This window comes from Alnus glutinosa, chromosome 5 (assembly GCF_958979055.1).
Source record: "Alnus glutinosa chromosome 5, dhAlnGlut1.1, whole genome shotgun sequence".
Lineage (NCBI taxonomy): Eukaryota > Viridiplantae > Streptophyta > Magnoliopsida > Fagales > Betulaceae > Alnus > Alnus glutinosa.
In genome coordinates, this window is record NC_084890.1 from 3071557 (window position 1) to 3085810 (window position 14254).

The window sequence follows — 14254 nt, forward strand, 5'->3', positions numbered from 1 at the left end:
TGTGCACAATCTACTCACATCGGTGAGACCCACCTACTCATATGAGTCCAACCAATATGAGTGGTTGTGCACTATAAAGGAAGCTTTTCCCTTTGTTTTATTCCTATGGTGACTGCAGATGCCTCAACTGCATAGTCAAAGAATGTCTTGCTCAAGGGTATGTTTGGCAAGTTACAATACAATGCAGAATCGTGCAACACCATTTTCATCCTTATTTTTATATTTTTTAAAAACAATCGACATCAAAACATTTCATTTTATTTTTCTATTTTTTATATCACATCAATAATTTTTTATTACTATTCAAATAAAAAAAAATCCACTACAATACAACTTCTTTACTTTTCTATACAAATTCTTTTATCTTTATATCACATCTTACTAACTCCAAAACTAACTTCCCACTATTCTGTTCTGCACAGTACTTTGCCAAACATACCCCAAATTTCAAGCACAATTGTAGGAACTCCATCCGTCTTTAAAAAAAAAAAAAAAAGAAGGAAAGTACACTTTACTCCTAAAGTATCTATCCATCGGCATTTGGGTGTTCAACATTAAAAAAGGGCAAAGGACCTCCCAATCTAGCCAACTTTGGTAAATATTACCTTCCGTCTATGTTGTCTGTTTGTTTGGACGGAAACGAGGTCACGTTCGGCTCAATATTTTTTAATTAAATTTAAGCAAAAAATCATTTTTTTTCCTATTTAATCTACTTATTTGTCCAAAATATCTACATCATACTATCTATTTTAACTATCGGCTTACATTACTCAATTTAAATACTTTGTTCCTTTCCACCGATCATAGTTTTTCAAAATTATTCTTTTCCAAAAAAAAATAAAAATCTGTCGCTTTTAGGGGCTCATATTTTCTAAAATTCATCATTTTCTAGTGGTCATATTTTTTAAAATTCATCTTCTATTAACGTTCACATTTTTTTAAAATATTTTATGTTACCAAGTTCTGCTTGCACTTGAACTCCCTTCCAAGCTAGTTGGTTGTTAATTCATTCCTTCCTTTAATTTCATGTATTAAACGAAATTAAAGCTTAAAAAGAGAGGAGGAAAGAGCAATAAAAAAAATTTAAAACTCTGAATTTTTTATTTCCTTTTTTTTTTTTTCAAGTAAAATGACTAGTCAAATGCAGCTAGTTTTCTGTCCATTTTTACTAAAGGGCTGTCTTTTGAGGATTGAGGTCCACCACAATTTTAACGAAATTTTATATCCTCAAATTATGTGAATTTCCAGAGATTATGAAGTTTTGGTAATTAAGATGCATGTTAGCTATTTTGTTATGATTTGTGAGAGATTTTTCTTCTTCGGAAGAATAAGAATTTCATTCAACTTTAGTAAAAATACAAACGATCTGTAAATCAGCAGCTGAATTAACTAGGTGTAAATAAAAAACAGCTAATTATCTAACAAAAACTAGTATAAATGTATCAAATATAAAAAAAAAATTCCTAAAAAACATATTAAATCAGTAATTATTTTAAAAAATTAACAAAATAAAAATACTAAATTTAATCATTTATTAATATGTAAAATATTTTAATTAAAAAATGAGGTAATTAATATTTCAGCAAATTAAAACAGCGTATAGTGACACGTTATACATTTTGTTTTTTTTCCTCCAAATTGAGTATGGAAAAAAAGGCTACGTACACTTTATAGTACTCTTGGGTGTTCAATAATTATACACTTCAAATGACTTTTATTAATTATAATTTTTTCCCTTATAAATTAATTATAGCATATATTTGCATAACGTGATTTATGCAAATATGGTAGGTATTGATCATTGAAAGATGATTAGGGTACAATTCCTTTACAACTCTATCACAATTCCATTCACAATGGTGTGGGGCCCACATACATGGACCCCACACCATTATGAGTGAGATTGTGATAGAGTTATGAAAAAAGGTTGTAAATTTAATATTTCCCTCTATCATTAGAGTTTGTCCTCTAATCCGATCCCCAATCACAAAAAGTTAAAAACAACGTGATTTATATGAAACACGTTTTCGATGCGTTTGGCCATACCTGCTTCTAGGGAACATACATGTGGGCTAGTTTGGCAACTCATTTTCATTCTCCTTCTATTTCTTTTCACTTCTTTTAAAAATATCAAATAAAAAACATTCTAACTTTTTTACACTTTTTATATCACATCAACTATATTTTATTATTATTCAAATAAAAAAATCCACTACAAAACAAAACTTTTTCACTTTTCTATAAAACATTCTTAAATTTTAGGGATTTGATTCATACACAACACCATCACAACAATCACACAACAACCCCTCATATGAGGGCGGGCCCCAGTGTGTAGGGTCCACCTTCATGTAAGGAGTTGTTGTGTGGTTGTTGTGTTGGTGTTGTAAATTTAACATTTTCCTAAATTTTATATCACATTAATCACTTCTTATTCTACCACACACAAATATTCCACAATACAATTATTTACCAAACAAGCCCACAGATGCCCTGTATCTTTCGAATATAAAAGTTAAAAACACGTGAATACTATGGTTTTTTGGAATTGGGCACGCTTCTATCATACGTCCTACATTCGTCTTTTCAAATGACACGTTCACGTGAGCTAGGGCCTAGGAGTACCGACTCCTACACGAAACTCACGTTGTGAGCTAGCGGTAGTAATCCAGTTGAAAGTAACGTTGTGAGAAGAGTCAGAGCTTTATACTATGGTGGTAGTGTCAATGTGTTTAATTAGCCACGTGGTATTAACTTCGGTTAGAAATGCTAACAGAAGGATAAATGGATAATTAATTTTTGAAATATGATATTTAGCATTTTTTTTTTTAGCATTCTCAATTAATAATCTTATTTCATAATAATAATAATAATAAAAAGTCATGGATGTATTAAACATGTCAAATCAATTGAAAATGCTAAATAGTATATCTCTTTAATTTTTGAAAAATGCTATTTACACTACAGCCACACAATAATGATACAACAGCCACTCACATGGGGTGGGCCCCACATACTGTGGGGCCCACCCCATGTGAGTGGCTGTTGTATCATTATTGTGTGGCTGTAGTACACCAATCAAGTCGCTTTCTTTGTAATCTTATATAAACTCATTAGGTTAATAGATAATAGATAAAGTAAGTGAGAATTAATTATTTCAACTTTAATAGTTATTTTGTGAAGTTTAAGATTCTTTGAACTACCATAATTTATCCTTAAAAAAATAAATTCAAGCAAGGCTCTAGCCAAGTGAAGTTGGCATTGTTGCGCGTTTGCTATTCCGTTTGCTGATGGTTTTTTGGACGTCGTTAGGGTATAAGACATGAAGCCTTAGTTTGGCTTGAACAAACCTATTAGTCGGGGACGAATTTTGGGGGAGGGGGGAGCCGGTATAGGCCATGAATCCCTCATTTAAAAAAAATAAAGGTAAAAAGAAAAAATATATGATAAAAAACAAAAATTTAGTTTATAAACCTCTAACATCCATTTTTTTTGCAAGACTACTTTTGTGGTTTGTTTGTGAGCCAAGAGAATTCATTTGACTAAAACGGTTTCGTTGACAAGGGGTATTTAAAATGTGTTTTGCATGACTTTGAAGTCTACTTTTGTAGTTTGTTTGTGACTTGTGATCCAAGAGAATTCCTTTGACTAAAACACCGTCGTTGACAAGGGGTATTTAAAAAGTGAAAGTGATTGATGCACAACTTATATTGTATAATTATTCTATAATCAAGACATATAAGGTGAGATTCATGTATGTGAATTCTACATGTGAGTCTCTCCTAATGTGTATTGAGATTATGAAATAATTGTGCACGAATTGTAATTTTATCATTTCTCTTTAATATGTGTTATGCATGACTTTCGAGTCTACTTTCGTGGTTTGTTTGTGAGCCAAGAGAATTCAGTATTCCAAGAGTTGAATTCCAAATCTCTCTTGGTTTGGTAACCACACACAAAAATTGTTGACCTTCATGCACTGGAGTTCCGAAGCATAAGAGGATAATCATATTGAAGAATCAAGATTCATGGCCAGAGTTTTGGAATCAAAACATATTGTTTGTTCAGTAGAATCAGTAGAATTAAGTAAAGTAGTATATTTACAAAGGTTTTGTAATTTGAATTATGTTTCATTTGTTTCGACGTAGAATATTTTTTTAGTATTTAGCTCGTACGAAAAAATTATCAACAACGAAAAACCATCGATAATGAGATTTTCTTACTGGCCGGTAGAATTCCAACCACTTTAATTGGATTCCGAACAGTAATGACCAGATTTCGACTAGATTTGCTGAAATTTAGGCCAATACAGCCAGATTCCAGTCAATTTAGGCGGAATCTAGTCTGTCGGAATTCAGCAATGATGACCGGACGTCTGTCGAATTTCAGCCAATTTTGCTGGAATCTGGATTGCCGAATTCCGGCAATCGGATACCAAAATTTGGGGACATTCAGCAGTAGATTTGGGTTACCAACAAACTCCAATACCTGGTGGCGGCGGATACAAAAGTGCGTGCAAGAATGAAGAGTTTAAATTCGAAAAACGATTTATGATTTCAAAAATTAAAGAAGTTTTTACGGTCAAACTGAAAATGATTCCCGTTGACCATCATTTTCAAATATTGCACCAAACACCGAAAAATAAAATAAATAAATAAATTTCAAAAAATACATAAAATATTATTTTTCAAAAAATATTTTACTCCCACCTAAACGGAGCATTAGTTGTAAATTTCAATATTCAATGGTTGACTAACCTTTTGGGTTTGGCTAGCTAAGAGTGTTTTATCTTTAAAGAGTTTCACTTTGTTACCAAAATCTCGTGGTAGTCACGTTGTTGGTTTATGCTTTATTTGATTTTGGTGATTTGTTTTGTGAAAAAATTGCTTCGTGCATGGTAACTGGTTACTTTGAAGTTTTATTAAAATTGGTAATAAATTGCATCAACTAAGGCATTGTTTGGGGTCTAAACAGAAATTTCAATTTTCTTCCTCTTGCTGAGTGAGTTGAGCGATTTGCAGAGAGGGGAAAGGGCTTGGTTGTTTTTATTGGGACTTCATGCAGTGGCGTAGTTTATTTATTTTATTAGTATTTATATGTCTATGTTAGTTTACTTTATCTATTTATCTTTACTTATTATTATTTCTGTAAGAGACTTAATTAAATACTCCTAAACCCACCCATTTAGTCCAGTTAATTCTAATAAATTAAACCCACAAAATTTCTTGAACCGCCCCCCCCCCCCTTCTTTTTATTTATTTATTTTATTTTTTAAGGGTAAATTTCTAATTAAAGTTAAATTACAATGCATCAATATCCTAAAATTGATGTGGCTCTTAAAATTACCATTAAATTTATGATAGACCACTATTAAATTTTGATCTAATGGTAATTCTAAGAGCAACGTCAATTTTAAGAGGATAAAAAAAAGGACACAAAGATAATATGTAGCATTACTCATTTATTTAAGACGCCATGCATGTGACAATCACCAACCATAGAAATGCAAAAGAAAGAAAGAAAGGACGTTTAATTTTATACAAACGCAAAACCACATGTTAGCTGCATGTGAATTAATGTGATACAGATAATCTTAGTACACTTCAAAACTTGGGACCACACATATATACATAAGCATGCCAATCTTATGATTCATATATATAGTGCTTTCTCATCAATATTGGCATTGTACCAGGTCCAGATTGGGGGACCAAAAATTGACGGGATCTAGTCAGAATACATTGCCCTTTACCAGGCGACGGAACCAAAAAGTTTTATGGGAAGGGACCAAAATATAAATGAGAAATATTAATTAAGATAGATGATTAAAGTATGAATGAAAAATATATGAAGATTAAAGATTAAATTAATATTTAAAAATAAAATTAGTATCATTAATGTATCAGCAAAAAACAATTGTTTCATAATATGCTTCAAATTTCAGCTCAAACACCTATTAAAATAGAACCTGACGTTTTTTTATATTTCAAAGATCTTCTATGATTGAATCTATATTCAATTTTGCAGCATGCGCAATTTGATAGATAGTGAATTTTCTGGGCTTATGTTTTTTGGTTTTCTGGGTTTTATAACCATTTTTTTTCTTCGATCTTCTTTTGGTTGTTTCTTACTTTCTCATAAACTAAAAACAGTACTCTAGAGGATGATTATCAAATAACAATTAGAAAATGTTGTAGTCTGCAATCACATAACTACGGTTATTAAATAACAACCAAATAACTAGCTATAATTTCTTATAAGCACATTTCATTACAGAAAAATAATTCACAAAAATAACTATAAATAAAAATAATTTATGAACAGAAAAAGTAACACAAACGGAGCAATATATCATTAATTATAACGTTATCAATATTCAATAACCATAATCTCTTCTTCTTCCCTATATTTGATCCTCTAAAATTTGTTTTTATTAATAATGAGAATTTGTTTTTTGGGATAAATGTTAGTTTATCAAAGATATTCGACCAATAAAAAGAAGAAGAAACTAAGCAAACAATTAGACCAAATTTGAGTAGTTTGAAGACAGCAACCTTAACAACAGGTTAACAGCCTCTTTAATCGACTTTTTATGTAGGAATTAAGAAAGAGTTGCACAAGTACTAGTAGTAACCATACTCTCGAGAAAACCCTAGTTGTCGGGTTTTCTCTTCGGTTCTTGGTTGAGGGGGCTAGCCCCCCGACCCTTTGTTTTGGTTTTCGTTTCTGCTTTTTGTTTTATGCTTTTCTATCGTTGTTGTTTCGGCCCAACACTGAGCCGTGGGCTGTTAGCTTTCTTTACTCTTGGTGGCTCTCTGTGAAACCAAGAGGTGAAGATATTTTTCTCTAATCATTATGATGATTTGGAGTTTGAGGGTTTTAAGCTACTGGTGGATTGATCTGGGTAAGGTGCCAAGCTTGGTTTTCAGGCCGTTTTTTGAAGGTAGATCTATGATTCCCCGTCAATCTCTGCATGTCACGCTCCTCCGGGTGTTCGTCGTCGTCCTCCGCCTCTGTCGCAACCAAGCGTGTTTTTCTCGGCTGTCCGTACACCGGAGCGTGGTGTTCATGCTCCAGCAAGTGCTCCTCTCTTGCTAGCGCATGATGGCTCTTCATCTCCTCCAGTTTGCGGTTGGTGGATCCCGTGAGTTTTTGGTGGTTTTCCTGATGGAGGGGGGTCTTTTGGTGAGGGCACGTGGTATACACGCGCCGTCTTCGGCGACTCCCTGTGCTCTTTGCCGGCCAGTATTGTTTTGTTGGTGTTTTGGTTTTTAATTGTGTTTTGTTGTTTACCTTAGCAGCCTACCATGATAGATTTTAAATTTAAACTTTAATAGCTATTTTTAGATTAGATCTTGCACTCTCTTATTTCCTTTAGTGGAACTTATGTGTAAAGAGAGGTCTTATTATTTATCCATCTGCTAATGCAGCTGCTCCTCAAGTTAGGATTTAGTCCTGAACTTTGTTTTTAGGAGTCATTGTACCCTTAATTACTGCAACTGGCCCTTTAGGTCTCATATTTTAATGAAGGATTCCGACGCAAATTCCCTGATTCCAACACTGGCCGGATTTCAGTATGTTTTGCTGGAATCTAGGTTGCCGAATTTCGGCAATCGGATACCAAAATACCAGGACATTTGGCTGTAGATTCGGACTACTAACAAACTCCAATGTCTGTCAGTGGTGGATTCCCACAAACGTGCGTGCAAGAATGAAGAGTTTAAATCCAGAAAACGATTTACGGTTTTTCCAAAAATTAAAGAGGCTTTAATGGTTAAACTAAAAATGATTGTCGTTGACCATCATTTTCAATTGCACCAAACACCGAAAAATGCAGAAAATATTTTTTAGAAAATATAAAAAATATTTTATGCCCAACTAAACAGAACATTAGTTGTAAATTTGAATCTTCAATAGTTGACTAACTTCTTGGGTTTGGCTAGCTGAGAGTGTTTTATCTTTAAAGAGTTTTTCAAATAGTTTGATCACTTTGTTACCAAAATCTCGCATAGCTAGGGTTGTTGGTTTATGCTTTATTTGATTTTAGTGAGTTGTTTTGTGAAAAAATTGCTGTGTGGTTACTTTGAAGTTTTATTAAAATTGGTAATAAATTGCATCAACTAAGGCATTGTTTGGGGTCTAAACAGAAATTTCAATTTTCTTCTTCTTGCTGAGCGAGTTGAGCGATTTGCAGAGAGGGGAAACAGCTTGGTTGTTTTTATTGGGACTTCATGCAGTGACGTTGTGTTTTTTTTTTTTTTTTTTTTTTTTTTTTAATAATTAGTATGTTAGTTTACTTTATCTATTTATCTTTACTTACTATTATTTCTGTAAGAGACTTAATTAAATACAATTTCTTGAACCCCCTTCTTATGGGCAGGGTCCAGTGAAAAAAAAAAATAATTAGTAGGGACCAATAAGTTAAATTTTTAATTTTTTAACTTATATTTTTTTTTTGAGATTTTTTTTTTTTTTAACCTTAAAATTTTATTTTTTTAAGGAATTTGGAAGGTCCCCCTCCCTCCGTCTCTGTGGACCACATATATACATAAGCATACCAATCTTACGTACAATTCATAAATATTGGCATTGTACAGAAATTGACGGATCTAGTCAGAATATATACATCACCCTTTACGTGGGACAGAACCAAAAAGTTTGATGGCTACTTGTCAAAATATAAACGAAAAATATATTAATTAAGATAAATGATCAAAGCATGGATGAAAAATATATGAAGATTAAAGATTAAATTAATAATTTTAAAATAAAATTAGTATCAAGTTTAGCGAAAAAAAAAAAAAACCAAATAAAAGACACAAAACAATTGTTTTATAATATATTTCAAATTTCAGCTCAACACCTATTAAAATAGAATTCAACGATATTTTAGATCTCGAAAAACATTTATAGTTATATTCTGTACTAAATTTTGTAGCAATTTCTCTTTCAATGTATAACTTAAAAAAATAAGTCAGAAACTCATTTTAAATTTTGTTGCCAAGCCTACTTTTAAAAATATTCATGACTAAAAATGCTCGTTCTCTAGTACCGGTAGAAAACGGGCCGGGAAGAGCAAGCATATGTACAACAACTCAAAAACCAATTAAGTTGGCAGATTATGTTTTTGGTTCTCTGGTTTTCATTTTTACCATTTTGTTTTTCTTCTTTTGGTTGTTTCTAACTTTCTCATGAACTAAAAACACTCTAGCTAGAGTATAATTATCAAATAACAATTAGAAAATGTTGTAGTATGCAATCACATATAACTACGGTTATTAAATAACAACCAAATAACTATAATTAATTCTTGAGAAATGATCCATACATTCATTTTTCACAACCAGCCACGTCAGCTTGTTGTGGGACTGTTGTGAGAAATGAGTGTAGGGATCATTTCTTTGGGATCATTTCTTTTAATTCTTATAAGCACATCGCATTATAGAAAAATAATTCGCAAAAATAACTATAAATAAAATTAATTTATAAACAGAAAATAACACAAACGGAGCAGTATCATTACAACGTTATCAATATTCAATTACCATAATCTCTTCTTATTCTCTATATTTGATCCTCTAAAAGTTGTTTTTTTTATTAATAATGAGATTTTTTTTTTTTTTTTTGGGATAAATGTTAGTTTATCAAAGATATTCGACCAATAAAAAGAACAAGAAAATAAGCAAACAATTAAACCAAATTAACTTTGAGTAGTTTGAAGACGTACACCAACCTTAACAACAGTTTAACAGCCTCTTTAATCATGGCATCGATATTAATCTTGACCTGCTGCAGCCCTGCTTAATCGTGGCTTGCAGTCTTGTTGGTTGTTGCGTGCATGCAAATTGATTTTAGGCTTTTAGCGGTGTAGTTTGATTGGGCCAACTGGCGTTTTTGGTTTTAGTGGTTAAGGCCAAACAGCCCAAACGTTACTGAAGGCCATCCTCTTTCTTCTCACTCTCAAATAGGAAATCAGAATAGAAGTGATTGTTTGATAATTTAGTGGTGTAAATCTAGACCGATTATAATCGGGTCGGATCCGGAACCGGAAACTAATCGAGTCCGGAAAACCGAAATCCGGGTAGGTACCCGGTCCCGGTCTCGGGTACGTACCCGGTCCCGGTCTCGGGTACATGTTTTTAAAATACCTGGTTAAACCGTGAACCAGGGACTGGTTTTTAATTATTAAAAAAAAAAAAAAAAATGCCCCCTCTTTCCAGGCCCTACGCCCTGCGCCTACAGAGTACAGCCTGCCCTTTTTAGTTTTTAGCCTTTTAGTCTTTTACTTTTGTTTTACAGTTTTACTAGTTTTAGGCTTTTACGTTTTAAGTTTTTAAGTTTTAAGTTTTATTGTTTTAACCCTAAATCACTAATAAAATCAGTAAATCATAGTATCATACCCTCAGACCTCAGTCCCTCAGTGCCTGCAGCCTCACGCTTCAGGCCACACGCCTACCTCACAGTACTCTTCATCTCTTCTTCAATCTTCTTTGTTCTGTTGTCCAATTTTCGCCTCTGCCAGTCCGGTGTCACTCTTCTTGTCTTCATTTCTTCTTCAAGGTGGGTTTTCATTTTGTTATTTATTTATTTATTTTTTTTTTGTTTTTTCAGTTTTCAACTTTTCACGCTGCCTTCATTTTTTCTTTAGTTCTTCTTTTCTTTGTACTGGATCCCTGAAACTGCCGCTAAATTTGGTGTGCTTTGTGTCCTTTTCAGTGTGTTTTAAGCTTGTGCATTAGCCTTCATAGGGCCACCTGCTGAGCTGAAGTCCCTCGAACAACAAACAAAATCTGCACCGCAACTCTTTGTATATATAACTAATAACTGAATATAAAAAGCCCAACGAAGTCTCCCACAAAAAAAAAAAAGGCCTAATGCCTAAAATACTAAAAACAGGCCCAATATATATATATATATATATAACCGGGACCCCGGTTTCGGTTCCCGGTTTTGGCCAATAACTGGGAACCGGAACCGGATTTACACCCCTAGTTTGATTCTTCAGTATAATTAACTAAAAAAATCACAATAGAAATTCAATTCCTCTTAACTCTGAACTCTTAAGGGTATTACTTTAGCCCCTCTTTAATTTGATTAATAAGGTTAGGCAATCTAAGGCTTTTCCTCTCTGGAGGATGTACTAATATTATAGAAATATATTATATCAAGTCAGTAGAATGTTGCATTCTTTTGCCCCACAACTTTTAGTTCTAGATTTTGATGGGATAACCACATCGGTTTGAAGGAGAATGGTACTGTGGTGGGAATGAGGTCATGGCTGGAAGCGAAAAGTGTCAATTTAAAGCTGAATTTGGACAGGAGGGTTGGCATTGCAAAAAATTAAAAGATAGTGATCATACGTGGACACTTTCTAAAGTTTAAGGGTATGATTGAAAAAATAATGAAAGATCAGGAGTGTCAAGTGAAGTTTTTCCCTAAATACACACACACATACACACACACATAATATATATATATATATATATATATATATATAAAAGGTATGCCTAAAACTGCTATCTACATCCGCATATGCAGATAGTGTTTTTTGCTAATCACATCCAAATGTACACCCCTATCGTTTTCCTTGTATTCCTTACTTTTGCTGCCCAACTCGTCGATCTTATGCTGCGTCAATACAACTCGACCGCAACACCGTTTCGACGCGGGTTACAATTGAATGCTACTGGCTGTGGTTTTTATTGGGTTGCCCACTCTTTTATTTGTTTTTTTATTGGAAAAATTACAATTTAACCATTCAAACTGTCAACCGTTTTGCAAATAGCCCCACAAACTACCAACGCTCGGACTTTAGCCTCCCAAACTACCAAAACGTTTTAAAAAAACCCATTTTGTTGAATATGCTTATAATACCTCTGTCACGTGTCATTTTTCAATTAAAAAAAATAACTAAAATTAAATTTAAAAATAAAAAACTAAATTTTTAATTTTTTTTAATTTTTAATTTTTAATTTTTTGTTTTTAAAAAATGGGTGTTTGGGGGTGGCAGCCGGTTCTTAGGGGGTGTGCCACCCCCCGACCCCTAGGGTGGCTTTCAGGCCACCCCCCGACCCTTGGGGATGGCTTTCGGGCCATCCCCAGCTCTAGGGGGTGGCCGCACGTTACCCCTCGGCCCTTAGGGGTGACTTTCGCCCTGTGCAACCACCTCCCAAACACTCATTTTTTTTTAAAAAAAAAAAAAAAAAATTAGTTTTTTAAATATTTTCTTTCATTTTTTTACTTTAATTTTTTTTAATTGAAAAATAACACGTGACAAGTATATTATAAGCATATTTTGACAAAATGAGCATTTTTAAAACGTTTTGGTAGTTTGGAGGTTAGAGTACGTCTAAGTGTTGGTAGTTCGTGGGACTACTTGCAAAATGACAGGCAGTTTGGAAGGTTAAACTGTAATTTTTTTTTTTTTTTTAATCTTTATGTAACCTCCCATTTCCCATTTCCCTTTATCGAATAATTTAATAAAAAAAAGAAAGAAAAAAAAAAAAAGTGATCTGTTTTCCTTTTTGAGCTCTACGAGTGTAATATTTAATCTACACAATTTGAGCATCAGAAGACATGCATGTTAGAATCCATAGACAATTTTCAGTCTATCACAACTGTGTTCTTGCATGGGTTTGTTTTCTTGATCAGATCACATAGAAGCTTCTGTACGTTTGTATATATTACTATGCTATCCGCTACGTCAACAACGTAATTAACCATATGCAATTCCCTTTGGATGACCTTAGCTTGATAAATCCCGAATGCAATGAAGCTCCTCGATCTCCTCTGGGTTTCTTGTTGGTTTAGATCTCAATAAATAAATAAAGAAGCTCTAACCACTAAAAGCCCAGACACAACAGACTAGTAAAAGCCAAGCAAACCTAACCAGCTTTATTCATTTATATATATATCAGAGACTCAATAAAAGCGCAACCGTATCTTCAACCACCATCTATATATTTATCTGCCTCTTTCATGTATAGTATACAAGGCGGAAAGGAAGATGAGGAGAACAAGAACACGAAGAGCTAGCAGCAGCTATACAATATAATGCATGCATAATTAGTGCCTGAAAACAGATGGTGTTAATTCTCTGGCAATGCCATAAATGCATGATTTAATTTGCTCTAGCTCTCAAGCCTTTTGCTCCAGACTTGATAAAAATTATTATCAAGACAGGTACGGAGATTTGTTTCTTCTTTGCTTCTTCCCTGAAAATAAAATAATACACTTCCGACAAGTTATAAAATTCTGGGAGGCAAATTTCTTCCACAACATTAATGGCTTTCTGCAATTCACATTAACGTTCCATCTAATGAACTCTAGCTGCTTCCTCCTACAGTAATCTTTACTATATATGAATGGTTATGGCACTGAATCAATGGTTTCTTCGTAAACTGCGCCGCTGGAGCCAGTGCACGGCCTTGGTAACTTCAGAAAATGCCGGTAAGCGGGTAACCACAATCAATTGTTTTCAAGCGCCTTCTTTACTTCTGTAAATGTTATTCCATGCAAGCAGAAAACTACTTCTTTGACAATTTGCTAGACAAGGCCTTCCTGATTAGGGTCTACGGCAATTACCCTAACTTACCCTAACAATTGGGATTGGTAATTTGCATGTGAAAAACTCCATATATATATATATATATATGAGATCTAGCTGTTCTAGTAGTGGTCGGACAAATGGGTCCGTATAAATCTTTCATGTGATTTGTTAAAATTGTCAGCAATTCGATCAAGTAATTGTTGAGTCATTGTCCACAAAAGTGATAAAAGAGTAACTTCTAGCACTACTCTTATAGTAGTTTAGAAGAGAGGGGAGCATTGCACAAATTGTTTGGAAGTTAGAGGAAATATGATCCTCTCCATTTCAAGTGAAATGAAGATTTAGAAGCTAGAGTCATTTCATAATATTTAGGATTTAATGTTGTTGTATTTAACGGTATAAATTATGACATGTGATGTTGGCATGCACACCATTCAAAAGATTTAAATGATGTGACATCATTAACACCATCAAATGTAACAACATTAAATCATGGTCATTAAATGACTCTTCTCAATTTATATGAAATAGAGAGAAAATTTATCCGGTTAGAACAGGGTAAATACTTTTTCGTTAAATTTACTAAATAAAGTTGGCACTTCAAAAAGGCTGCATCTCATATTTATTTTTTGTGTAGGTTAAATAATTTTATAAAAAAAAGCAATATTAGTACAAAAAGCTTTGAAATTGTACTATCATTGGAAT